Genomic DNA, 13,414 nt, shown 5'->3' with positions numbered 1-13,414 from the left:
CCATCCCCTGTAATAACTTACTATTTTGAGTTTAAATTACCCCCACCCTCCCTCCCTCCCTCCCTCCCTCCCTTTAAATCATCCACTGACAGTAAACCAGTTCATTTATGCATGTTTATTTGAACGACTTTGGCACAAACAGCTTTACAATTCCACAATGTAAACAAGTAATCTCATGCACAAAGCAAATACATCAGGTTTCGGTACCATAATATGGGCAATGTAAACAAGTAATCTTATACCCATTTTTAAAAATAAAAATCTGCCTGCCTCTATGGGAATTTAACATAGGGGTGTCCAGACTTATGCACCCTGTATTTTAAGGAAGAACATTTATTTATTTACGATACATTATTCATTCACAAAGAAAATTGGTGTCCTTAAAGGTTGGATTTTCCTAATTTTTTTAATTAAGGCATTAAGTTCAATTTCCGAAAAATGATTTTTTTTTTATTCCTCTTTTTAGTCAACTTTAGTATGGGTGTCTAAACTTATGCATAGCACTGTAAAAGATTCGTTTTTAGTTTAAAGGGTTAGTTCACCCAAAAATGAAAGTTCTGTCAGTAATTACTCACCCTCACGTTGTTCCAACCCCGTAAGACCTTCGTTCATCTTCGGAACACAAATTAAGATAATTAAATCTGAGAGCTGGATCACTCCTCCATAGTCTTCTATAGACGTTATAACTTGCTGGCCCAGAAAATGTATTAAAGACATCGTTAATATAGTCCAAGTGACTAAAGTGGCTCAATCTTAAGTATATAAAGCGACGAGAATACTTTTTGTGCGAAAAAGACTTTATTCCACTATTCATTTCCTTCTCTCTGGGCCTCGAGTCTTTTCACGTAGTGTGATAGCACAGCACGTCTGTGTTGTACATCACACGCACCTCACACATGACCAGCGTCGGCCAATAGTGAGCCTACGTGTGACGTACAACACAGACACGCTGCGCTATCACACTACGTGAAAAGACTCGAGGCCCAGAGAGAAGGAAATTAATAGTGGAATAAAGTCGTTATTTTTGTTGTTGTTTTTTGCGCACAAAAAGTATTCTCATCGCTTTATATTATAAACTTAAGATTGAGCCACTGTAGTCACTTGGACTATATTAACGAAGTCTTTAATACATTTTCTGGGCCAGCAAGTTATAACGTCTATAGAAGTTTATGGTGGAGTGATCAGCTCTCAGATTTAATCAAAAATATCTTAAATTGTGTTCCGAAGATGAACGAAGGTCTTACGGGGTTGGAACAACATGAGGGTGAGTAAAAGCTCCGGACACGTTGTGAATTTATCTTGTATTTTGGCTGTCCTACAGTGCGATTGGTCAAATGTGACTTTAAAGCGCCAGGTGTTTTAAAAGAACATACACAGTCACTGTAAACACACGGCCAGTAAGCTCCTCTTCCGTGCCTGAGCCGATGGTGTCAGGATACAGACCAGGAGACAGAGGTAAGTGAATCAAACACAGCTTTATTTACAGATGATCAGAGTGCGAGGTGAGTATTCACTCAATTTAAGTGCAGAAGTCGTGAAGGAAACTCGTTGTGGGGTGAAAAGCAGGTAAGCACTTTCACTTTGGATAAGTTGACGTCAAGCAATCTCAGTTCAGTAATCTTTGTCTCTTCTCTTTCAGATGCAGATCGGCAATCAAACAAACTCAGTTGAAACACTGGAAACTCAAAGGAACACAGGATCTCAGGCAGCATGGACTCAGACAGGATTTCTGAAGACAGCACAACAATGACATAAAGGTGAGTGTTTCAGGTAAGTATACATTACAGCTTGAAGTCTGGATGTGTCAGAGGAAACGGAGACAACGGATTATGGTCTGTTCCTGTTGGAGGCTTGACCCAGACTGAAATCACAGGGAATGTTTTATGCGTTGACTGATGAGGTTAATGATTGGGAACAGGTGCGGGTGATTAATGATCCTGAGAGTGAGTGCAGGTGTGCTAGAGGGAATCTTGGGTAATGTAGTGCAGAAACCAACGGTAACCGTGACAGTACCCCCCCCTCTCCGAAGGCGCGTCCTCGCGCCGTATAACATCCAAAGGGGTGGGAGGGTGGGCATCCTAGATTCCAGGACGTTCCAGGCGGAGCAGGCTGGTCAGGGGACCAGGGCGGAGCAGGCTGTGGGCGTGGCCAGGGCGGAGCTGTCGGACCCTCGGGTGTCCAGGGCGGAGCTGTCGGACCCTCGGGAGTACAGGGCAGAGGTGACCCTTCGGGTGGCCATGGCGGTGAGGACCCTTCGGGTGGCCATGGTGGTGAGGACCCTTCGGGTGGCCATGGTGGTGAGGACCCTTCGGGTGGCCATGGTGGTGAGGACCCTTCGGGTGGCCATGGTGGTGAGGACCCTTCGGGTGGCCATGGTGGTGAGGACCCTTCGGGTGGCCATGGTGGAGATATTTCTTCAGGTGGCCATGGTGGAGATATTTCTTCAGGTGGCCATGGTGACACTGGGAACCTTGTCGTAAAGACCTCCGCGGTCCCCCTAGCAGGTATACTGCGCCCCCCCAAAATTTTAATGGAGAACTTGTCAGGTTTTGATACATGGCTAGATGAGGCAGGGGGAGAAAGCAGCTCTAGGCTGGATAGGACCAGCGACGAAGGCAGCTCGGGGCTGTGCAGGATCAGCGGCGAAGAGGGCTTTAAGCTGGGTGAGACCAGCAGCGAAGAAAGAGCTTTTGGGAAGACTGGCTCTTGCTCGTAGGCTGGCTCTGGCTCTGGCTCTTGCTTGAAGACTGGCTCTTGCTCCGGAACTGGACTCGGAACTGGACTCGGAACTGGACTCGGAACTGGACTCGGAACTGGACTCGGAACTGGACTCGGAACTGGACTCGGAACTGGACTCGGAACTGGACTCGGAACTGGACTCGGAACTGGACTCGGAACTGGACTCGGAACTGGACTCGGAACTGGACTCGGAACTGGACTCGGCTCATCTGGGCCGACAACTGGCTCTGGGGGCATGACGCTCTCAGTCTCGGCGGGCATGGCGCTCTCAGTCTCGGCGGGCATGACGCTCTCAGTCGCAGGCTCGGCTGGACTGGCGTGAAGTGCAGGCTCGGCTGGACTGGCGTGAAGTGCAGGCTCGGCTGGACTGGCGTGAAGTGCAGGCTCGGCTGGACTGGCGTGAAGTGCAGGCTCGGCTGGACTGGCGTGAAGTGCAGGCTCCGCTAGGCAGACGATGTGCTCAGATTTAGCTGGGCAGATAACAGGCTCTGGTTCGGCTGGGCTGATGACTGGTTTGGTGTATTTGGTGAAACGTAGAGCAGATCTGCGAGCTCCCCGGACGGACATTAAAGCGGGGTCAAATAACTTGGACGTCAGATCAGCACTGTTTGAAATCAGCTTTCGTGACCTAGGCCAGGTGATCTCCGCTATGGGTCCGGAGCGGTGAAGGACCGTTACCTTTTCGGGCAGGCTTGGGCTGACTGGATGCCTGGGTTTAGTTGCGTTGACGAGGGAAGCAGATTGGACGTGGAGATCAGACTGGATGTCTTCCACAGTGAGTGATGAACCACACACCCACAGCGTGCGGTCAATGAGTTTGATGAGAGGTAGATCGAGATCATCCAACAGTAGTATCTGGGCAAGTGGATCGTCTAACCCGCTCCAGAACTGTTGCTGAAGGAAGTCCTCATCCCAGCTCCCATCCTGATAAAGGCAAAGGAAAACTTTAGCAAATTCCTCCAGAGTCCTACCGTTCTGGTTGAAAATAGTGGATTCCTTGGGGTTCACAGAAACACGGTCTGCGGGCTGTGTAGGATCCATAACGGTATGCGGTCAAGCCTTCTGTCAGGTTACAGACCAGGAGACAGAGGTAAGTGAATCAAACACAGCTTTATTTACAGATGATCAGAGTGCGAGGTGAGTATTCACTCAATTTAAGTGCAGAAGTCGTGAAGGAAACTCGTTGTGGGGTGAAAAGCAGGTAAGCACTTTCACTTTGGATAAGTTGACGTCAAGCAATCTCAGTTCAGTAATCTTTGTCTCTTCTCTTTCAGATGCAGATCGGCAATCAAACAAACTCAGTTGAAACACTGGAAACTCAAAGGAACACAGGATCTCAGGCAGCATGGACTCAGACAGGATTTCTGAAGACAGCACAACAATGACATAAAGGTGAGTGTTTCAGGTAAGTATACATTACAGCTTGAAGTCTGGATGTGTCAGAGGAAACGGAGACAACGGATTATGGTCTGTTCCTGTTGGAGGCTTGACCCAGACTGAAATCACAGGGAATGTTTTATGCGTTGACTGATGAGGTTAATGATTGGGAACAGGTGCGGGTGATTAATGATCCTGAGAGTGAGTGCAGGTGTGCTAGAGGGAATCTTGGGTAATGTAGTGCAGAAACCAACGGTAACCGTGACAGTTGGTGCCTAAGCAGACGCTCTTGACTGGCGCTGTCAAAGCTGCAGAAGCGACACTTCATAGAAAACCTAGCACAAAAATAAGAGGAGAAAATTAACACAGTGACATACTTCGCAACCGTTCCGTTAATGCTGTTGAGCTTCAGGGCTAAAACACACAAAGGTAGGGCTGGATATTGTTCAAAATCTTTCGATCTGGTGCCAATTTCGATACCTCAGTTTCGATACCGGTTCCTAACGATACTTTTTTCGATACCAATTTTATGAAATCCATTTTAACAAGATTACATAACACATTACCTCAGAAAAACTTTGGTTTTATTTTTTCAGTTTGACTCATGCTCCTTAGCCAGTGCACAAAGGAACCTGCGTGAAGTTGGCCCCCCACCCAACGCAAAACGTCGTCAAACTATGCTCAATCGTTTGTGCTCCGTTTGTGCTGGTTTGTGCTGTAAAAATTTTCGTTTGTGCTGTTTCAGTTTTTTAGATATTAAAAGAATATTTTTAGGTCATTCTGAGGTCACTCAGCCCCCCCACATGTTCCAAATTCACCCAAAATAGTCTCGTTCGTTTGTGCTTCGTTTGTGCTGGTTTGTGCCGGTAAAATTTTCGTTTGTGCTGCTTCGGGTTTTAAAATATCAGAAATTGAATTATAGACAATGACGTCACCAGCCCCCCCACATGCTCCAAATTCACCCAAAATAGACGCAATCGTTTGTGCTCCGTTTGTGCTGGTTTGTGCTGTAAAAAGTTTCGTTTGTGCTGCTTTGGTTTTTTAGATATTAAAATAATATTAGGTGGTCATTCTGAGGTCACTCAGCCCCCCACATGCTCCAAATTCACCCAAAATAGTCTCGTTCGTTTGTGCTTCGTTTGTGCTGGTTTGTGCCGGTAAAATTTTCGTTTGTGCTGCTTCGGGTTTTAAAATATTATACATTCAATTATTTTTGATGACGTCACCAGCCCCCCCACATGCTTCAAATTCACCCAAAATAGTCTCGTTCGTTTGTGCTTCGTTTGTGCTGGTTTGTGCTGTAAAAAGTTTCGTTTGTGCTGCTTCAGTTTTTTAGATATTAAAATGATATTTTTAGGTCATTCTGAGGTCACTCAGCCCCCCATATGTTCCAAATTCACCCAAACTAGTCTCATTCGTTTGTGCTTCGTTTGTGCTGGTTTGTGTCGGTAAAATTTTCGTTTGTGCTGCTTCGGGTTTTAAAATATCAGAAATTGAATTATAGACGATGACGTCACCAGCCCCCCCACATGCTCCAAATTCACCCAAAATAGTCTCGTTCGTTTGTGCTTCGTTTGTGCTGTTTTGTGCCGGTACAATTTTCGTTTGTGCTGCATCGGCCTTTAAAATATTAGACAGTGAATGAAAGCGAATTATAGACGGTGACTTCACCAGCCCATTAAATGACTTCAACCAGCCTGCTTCTTCATGAACGCACCACAGAGAAATGCACATTTCATACATAAGCAGAGAGCAGTCTGTTTTCTTTCGTTTTGAATTGTTCTGTTTAAAAGTAGACATGTCTGTGATGCAAGTAGGTCTAGGCGCTGAGTTTCGGTTCATTTATGAGACCAACTGCAGTTCAGGCGCCGGCGCCTCTATGTCCTGATTATCTGTTGTCTGATATAGGCCTATTAACATTTTATTTTGCCTATTAAATCCTGGCATTTGGTAGAAGAAACAATGATTAAAATTAAGATAAAATTAATACAAAACGAATTTCACCTTAAAGAAAGGCTTTGTGCTTTCTGTTTGAGGTCTCTGTGAAAGTTTTAAAGCAGTCTTTTAGTGTCGTTTTCAGAGTGGTCAGTCCGTAACGAAGTTCTCCGTCCGTTACATTGTTTTTTCCTCATAAATGCAAACACGAAAAATTTAATAAAATGAATAATTTATGTTCTGCGGAGAGACAACGCTTCTTCATCCGGTGGGTAGGCTAGTATTAGGCTACTTTTGGTTTGCGCAGAATTACTAAAAAAAATGTAACGCACATGCTATTTCCCTCATATTAAATATAAAACGCATGAGTAGACTGATATTTTTTTAATGTCTGGACTCCTTTTTTAAGGGAGAAGCGTATGGATATATAACAGACAGTTTCAATATATTGGTATTAATTTATTCTGATAATTTATACTTCAAGTTTTGACTTGCAAATGTCACGTCCATAACGCTGGAATTGACCAATTTTAAAGAATTTATCCTCAACTGTTTTTGTGGTGTAAGTCTATGTATTTTATAATGTTAACTTCAAATAATAGTTATATGAAGATGTGGTAGCATTGGATCTGGACTCAGGAGTTGGAAGGGGTGTGTCGCGATTCTGCCTTCTCACCGCAACACAGGTCCGTGGATGGAGCGTCGGGATTTTGGTTTCATATTGCATATTGTTACACAGCCCTAGTCGTTTGTTTGAGAAATGTTAAGTTCTACTTCTGTAGTTATTTTGGTGAACGTAACTGGAGTAGCTAATGCATTACAATTCTGAGACGGCCTTTATTGTAAGGTACTCTAAATAGTTTCCTTTAAATAAAAGTAACAAAGTAATCTATAATGTATTACAGTTTGGAAGTGCTGCTGATATTGTGAAAAATGATTAGCCTATAAATGAAGAGTTCAGATGCAAAAGCCTCTAAGTGCCATCTGAAATTTTCTTCTAGAATGATCATTTTTATCAAGCTCATATATTTAAGTTCAATAATTTCACTTAAATGGCAATGCAAATTACCTATTAATTGTCATTTAAGTGAAATTACTGAACTTAAATATACAAGCTTTATAATAATTATCATTCTAGAAGAAAATTTCAGATGGCACTTAGAGGCTTTTGCATCTGAACTCTTCAAATAGATTATATATTTTCATATAATTAATATTTTAATGTTAATATAATTCAAATTTAATATAATTCAGTTGTAATTTATTCCTGTAATGTCAAAGCTGAATTTTCTGTATCATTACTCCAGTTTTCAACGTCACATTATTCTTTAGAAATCATAAGATGTTGATGTTGTGCTCAATTATTATTGGTGCTCACTGCTCATTTAAGAAAGGCTCTTATTTTGTATTGTATTTTGTATTATATTTTTTACATATTGCGTATGTTTTTTTTTTGTTTGTTTTTGTTTTTAATGTTTAATATTTTTTGTGGAAAATTTAATTTTTGATATTTTTTCCCCTTTTGATTAATTTAATCCGTTACGGCTGGTGACGTCATCGTCTATAATTCAATTTCTGATATTTTAAAACCCAACGCAGCACAAACGAAAATTTTACCGGCACAAACCAGCACAAACGAAGCACAAACGAATGAGACTAGTTTGGGTGAATTTGGAACATATGGGGGGCTGAGTGACCTCAGAACGACCTAAAAATATCATTTTAATATCTAAAAAACCGAAGCAGCACAAACGAAACTTTTTACAGCACAAACCAGCACAAACGAAGCACAAACGAACGAGACTATTTTGGGTGAATTTGAAGCATGTGGGGGGGCTGGTGACGTCATCAAAAATAATTGAATGTATAATATTTTAAAACCCGAAGCAGCACAAACGAAAATTTTACAGGCACAAACCAGCACAAACGAAGCACAAACGAACGAGACTATTTTGGGTGAATTTGGAGCATGTGGGGGGCTGAGTGACCTCAGAACGACCTAAAAATATCATTTTAATATCTAAAAAACCGAAGCAGCACAAACGAAACTTTTTACAGCACAAACCAGCACAAACGAAGCACAAACGAACGAGACTATTTTGGGTGAATTTGAAGCATGTGGGGGGGCTGGTGACGTCATCAAAAATAATTGAATGTATAATATTTTAAAACCCGAAGCAGCACAAACGAAAATTTTACCGGCACAAACCAGCACAAACGAAGCACAAACGAACGAGACTATTTTGGGTGAATTTGGAGCATGTGGGGGGCTGAGTGACCTCAGAATGACCACCTAATATTATTTTAATATCTAAAAAACCAAAGCAGCACAAACGAAACTTTTTACAGCACAAACCAGCACAAACGGAGCACAAACGATTGCGTCTATTTTGGGTGAATTTGGAGCATGTGGGGGGGCTGGTGACGTCATCGTCTATAATTCAATTTCTGATATTTTAAAACCCGAAGCAGCACAAATGAAAATTTTACCGGCACAAACCAGCACAAACGAAGCACAAACGAACGAGACTATTTTGGGTGAATTTGGAACATGTGGGGGGGCTAAGTGACCTCAGAATGACCTAAAAATATTCTTTTAATATCTAAAAAACCGAAACAGCACAAACGAAAATTTTTACAGCACAAACCAGCACAAACGGAGCACAAACGATTGAGCATAGTTTGACGACGTTTTGCGTTGGGTGGGGGGCCAACTTCACGCAGGTCACAAACCAACAAAAAAGCACAAAGGAACAAATAATGTTTTATAAAGAGCTCATGTTCACCAAAGCTGAATTTTTTTTTTTAATAAAAAATACAGTAAAACTTGTTATATTGTGAAATAGTATTAAAATTTAAAATCTTATTTGAATATATTTCAAAATGTAATTTATTCTTGTGATGTCAAAGCTGAATTTTCAAAATCATTAGCCTACTTCAGTGTCACATGACCCTTCAGAAATATGAAAACAGTTTGCTGCTTAATATTTAGGAAACTATTATACATTTTTTAATGATTCTTTGATGAATAAAAAAAATCAAAAGAATAGCATTTATTTAAAAACGAAATATTTTGTAACATTACACATGTTTTAATGCCACCTTTGATAACTTTAATGCATCCTTACTGAAAAAAAAAAAAATCTGACCAACCAACACATTTTTGAAAGGCAGTGTACATTCAGTAGGTTATTATTTATTGCAATATAAACACTGTCAGAGTGATCAACAAGGTATCTCTTCATTTACCAGTCGAAGACGGAGCAACTTTCTGCTCTTATGTTTACTCTGTGCACTGTCAAGGTCTTCATCATATTTGTGCGTGCGCGCGCGCCTCTCATATGAGTATGTGCGCGGAGAGTTCCGCGCGTCTCGTGTGTGTACTATAGAGTTTGCATGTAGGTATCGAAATCTGGAATGAACATGTCATTTTTCGATACTCGATATATCGAGGCAATTCGGTCGGTCCCTCAAAAGTATCGAACTCGGTACCCAGCCCTACGCAAAGGTCGCATGCTAGAAGCTATATCTATCTAGGTAACTACCGTATCAAACCGAAGTTTTGCATCACAGTTTTAGCACGTTAGTTCTAACGTTACCTTGGTTGCAGCGCATGGTCGCGAGCATTTGTCAATGAGCAAAGCAGACGTGCATAAAACAATGCCATCATTCATCGAGAATAACAAACATACCGGCAACACAAATCTTTCAATTAATATGTGGACAATAATTATATTGAGCTTAACTGTTCAAAATAAGCTAGCTTCTAACCGATTAGCTAGTGGGGGATTTTGTATTGCCATAAACGCCTCGCCTGGTTATGATTTATCGATTTTGTTTCCCGCAATGAAATGTAATACAAATAGAAAAATGCATATACATATTCATAAGATTAGCTTACCCGTTAGAAGGAATCTCTCTCTTCAACAAAGACGTCAGGGAAAGTTACCGCTGGCATTGTGACAAGATGGCGGACGCAAACTTTCAAATTTTCGAAGTGAGCTCCTGGGAAAATCCTTGGAAACCCCGTAGCAGCCGGTTGCCATGACGAATTTCAAATGAGCATGCGCAGATAAGTTGACCACACTCTAACTGGGTGTCAACTACAACTTCAAAATAAAATCAACTCAATTTATTAAATAAGATGAACTTTTCCTCAGAAACGTCTGAAAGTGAGTTCAAGTGGCTTAAAACACATAGTTCAAGTTCCAACTAGCACTTTTATTGTCAGTGAATGCAAAAATCTTAGTAAGGTGAACAATTTTGAGTTGTCGTTTTTACAGTGTGTGATGTTATGAATTAACACAGATCATGCTCTTGAGCAAAATATGCTAGCTAACATGCAGTAAAATACATCATACTGTGTGGTAGTTAAGCATTGAGTTATGTCTTCGTATGGGAAACACACTCTAGAGTGGTACAAAAAGTAAAGGGTCTTGGAGCTCTCATCAATACTTTGGAAAACATATCTCGGCCAATTGACTTGGACTGTAATGAGCCAAGGCAACTGATTTCCTACATTGTTGGGACAGTTTAATGGCTCTCATACTATACCGTGTCCAAATTAGGCGTCTGCTTCACACCATACAATCACAGCCAATCAGGGGTGCTTTTCCCATACAATGATGTTGGCACAATGCATTAGAGAAATGAACTAGCTAGCCATGACTGATTCCCAAAATGGTAGTAACTTTGTAGCACATCCGTTGTTCTAACTAGGTTGGTTCAACAATATAGAAGAGTTTTAGTTCCCCCGTGGTACTAGAGCATGTTCACACATGCACCATCTTTAAAAACTGCACTTCTTGATAAACTAAAAGACGAATATATTGTACTGCATGTCATCTTGTACATATTGTTCAAGAGCATAATATACTGTATTAAATTAATGTCATAATAACAAGAAACTATGATTCTCGACCACAGGTCGAGATATGTACAGTAGTTCCAACCATACAACTTTGCAAACCTGTTTGCAAATGTTTGTTGGCACTGTAATTTTGGGAAACACAGAATCATTGAACTGCACTGAGAAAGGTCTGTAAAAACAGGCCTCGATGTACCGTGTTAATTCTGAATGATTATTTTTCACAGGTGTTTCACCCATATTTTACGCACTGCATTGCGTTGTGTTTTAGGGTTAAAGGAAGTGACCTTAAACATAATGGATAATGCCCTGGCAGAAAATTACCAGTACCTTTTCTGTTTTTCAGATTTTTTTTCTAAAACGGAACTTTCAAATGAAGTTGGTTATCGGTGCTTTTGGGAATTTTTAATGTACAGCTGTAAATTAAATTTCACAATACAAGACTACCAGACCAACTTTGTAGAAATAGAAACCAAGTGACCGACAAAACGTCCTGTTGTTTGTCATGGAACCCCAATGTGAATTAGGGATGATATACTGACCCAAGCAAATCATCCCATTCATTGATTTACTGGTCCAAACATTCCCAGTGGTTGGAGTAATCTGTGAACCGAAAATGTAAATTAGTTCTAGTTTTCTTATTTTCAATTAACATCTTAAAGGAGAACTCCGGTCAATTTTAACATTGAGCTCATTTTTTTGGACATTTGAGTGCTGTCAATACAGAGAACAACGAAAAAAATCGGTGTTGCCTACACCGTGTTATCCTCTTTTTAAAATTTGCACCCTGTTGACTTCAATGGGGCAAGTTTTAAACCTGCTTTTAGCCTCTTAACATCCTTAACATCCTTCAGCCAGCGCACATACCTGTATTTTCTTCCTGTTTTCGGTCGAAGTCCATAGTAATCGATTGTCGAGTTCACGCGCGTGATCATAGGTAACTAAACCTATGCGTGTGAACTCGACAATCGATTACTATGGACTTCGACTGAAAACAGGATGCAAATACAGGTATGTGCGCTGGCTGAAATAACATCACTTTTATTAATATCTTTCACATCTACTGCAGTCAGATTCACCCGTGATCACTCTGAAGGAATCACTCACATTAGCTGTGCACTTGTAATGACACATCAAGGATGTTAAGAGGCTAAAAGCTGGTTTAAAACTTGCCCCATTGAAGTCAACAGGGTGCAAATTTTAAAAAGAGGATAACATGGTGTAGGCAACACTGATTTTTGTCGTTGTTCTCTGTATTGACAGCACTCCAAATTTACAAAAAAATGAGCTCAATGTTAAAATTGACTGGAGTTCTCCTTTAAAGGAAAGTGTATGCGGAATAGCGAGTTACGTCTCTGTTCATTATAATGAAAATTGGGTGTAAAAAGGCAGTGACGGCACAATCCAAATGCACAGTCCAATGTAAAACCTCCTACACGGAATGCTTGGGAAATTGTTTCTTCTACTGGAGGAGGTTGTTTGTTTTTTAAACCACAATTTAAAGCACCCTAACCTTGGGTGTTATCAGCATCAAACAAGACGACACCTGCCTTAGTTTCCCATTTGTTCAGACCATATTAGAGTGTAGAAAGCAATTTCTTTATGTTATTGTTGATGACTCGCAGCGCTGCATTTTGATATTGTGCTTGAGGATCGAGACATAGATGAATGCCAGCTATGGGCTGAATGTAAATCAGTGGAGTAGTCAAGCTCTCTGCTGCATTTCAATGCACTGGGGAGCTATTAGGAATTACCCACAGAGCCCTTTCCCCCCACCCCCCCAAGCTCAGTTCTGTGTGTGGCTCTGAGACCGGGCCTTTGCTGCATGTCCTTTTAACTGTAATGAAGGAAGGCACGGTTTGGCATTAGCTGAGCGCTTTAGTTGCAGTACACACACTGGGTCCCTGGTGGTTTTCTGAGTCACAGCAAAAAGCAGGTTGAGTCGTGTGAAGATTGATCAGTTTGAGTCATGATGGGAAACAGAGAAGGTTCTGCGGACTGGAAGCTCGTCATGGAGGTAATGGTGCTGCCATGTGTCAGGGGAGTTTACTAGCCCAACTGTTTTGCTCACTTTCGCCTCAGGGAAGTACAAAACCTTCTGTTCATGATACAATTACTCCCAGAAGTGCTATTATACAGATGCATTATTAGTTTCATTGCTCACTTCATGAATATCAATAAAATTATACACGAGGAAAAAAGTCTGACATGGATGCAAAGATGAATTATGGTCCTGCAAGACCCAGGCTGAAGTCAGCTTGAAAATTCAACATGACAATTCTTTTTTAATTTTTTTTTTTTATGGTAAAATGCTTCTTTTTTTTTATTATTATCAATCTTTTTGTTTATTTTATTCATGTGCCCTCGTAATCTTCAATGAAAATAACTTCCCCTCCCTCTTGGAGTGACAGCTCTTATTTGATGACCTGTTTACAGGTGTGAGGGTGGGACAACCTGTCACTCACATGAAACCACAACCATCCAGTCAATACCCCA

Source organism: Scardinius erythrophthalmus, assembly GCF_964197995.2.
Source record: "Scardinius erythrophthalmus genome assembly, chromosome: 13".
Classification (NCBI taxonomy): Eukaryota; Metazoa; Chordata; class Actinopteri; order Cypriniformes; family Leuciscidae; genus Scardinius; species Scardinius erythrophthalmus.
This window is presented reverse-complemented; position numbering follows the sequence as displayed.